Genomic DNA, 2,320 nt, shown 5'->3' with positions numbered 1-2,320 from the left:
AAAAACTATACCAGTGTAAATTATCCATAAATAATAGCTCACAAGTGTTCACTCTATTACTTACTATTATTATCCACCCCCTTTTAAAAAAGAACAAACATAGTTTCCACCCCAGCTCTCTACCTAATACAAGAAATAATCAACAACCCCTAAACGGTGTTCCCAACCCTGAGGACAAACTATTTTGGGAGAGGGGTGTTGTCCTCTAGAATTGCTTTCCACTGTCATGGGAGCAATGTTTTTCTAATGGGATCCTGCAAAAATAAAGTGATGGTTAAGTTTCAAAATTACTGTCTTGTATTGATGCAATTTTCAAGCAGTCAATAGGGTTTTTCCCCCCAAAGTTCTTGTTTGGAGTTCTGGCCAGAACGTCATGAGAAGGTGCACCATTTCAGCAGTTGGTACCTAAAGAAGCAATCTTATAGAAGCACTGTCTACATCATGATGTCTTTGCAACAAGGTGGAGTTGTTGCTGTGGGGCCCCACCTTCCTGAAAACTTCAAAGATTACTGCAGGAAAAGAATCTATAGGAAAATCTATTGTTCACCATGGAAAACTTAAACATCATTCATATAAATATACATTCAATGAAGAATACAATATAGACTTGGAGAAAGTGAAATTTTTCCTAAAGTCTTCCTTCTGTCCCATACCAGATGGCTCCTGATATGAGACAGAAGCTCTGAATGTTGCTTTTAACAACAAGCTTGGATTTAGAGAAGTACAGAGCCATTGTCCAACTCCAAAACCAGCTCTATATATTCACACACACACACACACACACACACATTCCTTTTTCTTGATGATCTTTACTGGACAGTTATTTTTCCTTCTGTCAGCATCCAAACATCCAGGGTCTCATGTATTTTCCTGTTAAGACAACAGCAGAACCCTACCCCAACCCTTATAAGGTTTTCTTAACACCTGTATGGTGGATGAGCTGTCGTTCTTCTTTTTCAAGAGGTTTCTCCTTTTCAAATCAAATCTTTATTAATTTTGATGGTATCCATAGTTTTATTTTTTCTCCTGTGGAAACAAAAGTGAAACCCCCTTCCCAATGTAGGACATCTCCTCGTTTCTTGTGAGATCAACACATCCTTGAAATATACTGGTTGAGCCGGGTGGCGGTGGCGCACGCCTTTAATCCCAGCACTCGGAAGGCAGAGGCAGGTGGATCTCTGTGAGTTCGAGGCCAGCCTGGTCTACAAGAGCTAGTTCCAGGACAGTCTCCAAAGCTACAGAGAAACCCTGTCTCGAAAAACAAAAAAAAAAAAAAAAAAGAAATATACTGGTTGATTCAATTCAGAAGTTTTTTCTATTATTCAATGACTCTCTGCTGCCATTGTTCCTTTCTCATTAATGTTAAGAAAATTCAAGGTTAATAAAAGCTTTATGCAATCTATTTCTGGGGGTATTTTCTATCCTTTCTGTTTGTTCAGCATATTCTTTTTTTTTACTTTTATCTGCATTTATTTCATGTTGAATTTATTCCCATGCCAGAAGTTTTTGTTTCTTCAGTTTTTTCTGGGATATCTTTTTCTTTTGTGCAACCTCCTCTTCTGGCTTTGGAACAATCTGTTCCTTTTTAGTGAGGATCATCTCAATGTGGCAAGGGGAGCTCATGTAAGGGTTAATTTGGCCATGAGCCCTGGATGTGCTCATTGACTAGAGAGTCTACATCTAAACCCTTCAGTTCAGCATTGCTCTCTGCATTTTTAAGCATGTGCAGCAAAAATTCCACACTCTTTTTTGGCCACCGACCCTGTGTCCAGCCCTACTGTTTGGCCTGGGCGCACCTACCGACTCCACCATTGGACCGTTGGAATGGCACACACTGCTTCTTCAAAGTGACATCTTTCAGATACTTAGTGGCATTTCAGATATGCATACCCTTGATGGCCTGGGCCATTTCACGGGTGTTCTTAAAATGAACCTGAAGGTTTGATCCTCTCGATTTGCATGATTTTGTAGGGTTTTCTGTGTCAAGAGAATAGTGAACCATCTTCACAGGTCACCTCTGGCTGCTTACAGGAAGAGCCAGCATATTCTTTATAGTATAATTTGACCTTTCTGTAACTGCCTGACTTGTAGAATCATTTGGTATACCTGTAATGTGTTTTATATTGTAATAGGCAAAAAAAAAATTCATTACCTTAGACACATATGCTGGACCATTGTCTGTCTTTATTTGTGCAGGAGTGCCCATTATGGTCATAACTTCTAATAAATGTGTGATTACTGAATCAACCTTTTCTGAGTTTAAAACCCATTGAAAACCTGAGTATGTGTCTACAGTATGGTTCACATATTTTAATTTACC

General features: G+C 39.1%; 1 pseudogene; it reads right to left on the bottom strand.

Annotated features, from left to right (window-relative positions):
* Positions 1-1,485: 1,485 nt before the first annotated feature.
* Positions 1,486-2,002, bottom strand: LOC119802856 (annotated as a pseudogene).
* Between the last annotated feature and the right edge of the window lie 318 nt (positions 2,003-2,320).

This window comes from Arvicola amphibius, chromosome 12 (genome assembly GCF_903992535.2).
Source record: "Arvicola amphibius chromosome 12, mArvAmp1.2, whole genome shotgun sequence".
NCBI lineage: Eukaryota > Metazoa > Chordata > Mammalia > Rodentia > Cricetidae > Arvicola > Arvicola amphibius.
Note: the sequence above shows the minus strand (reverse complement) of the source record. Positions and strands in the feature narration are given on the sequence as shown.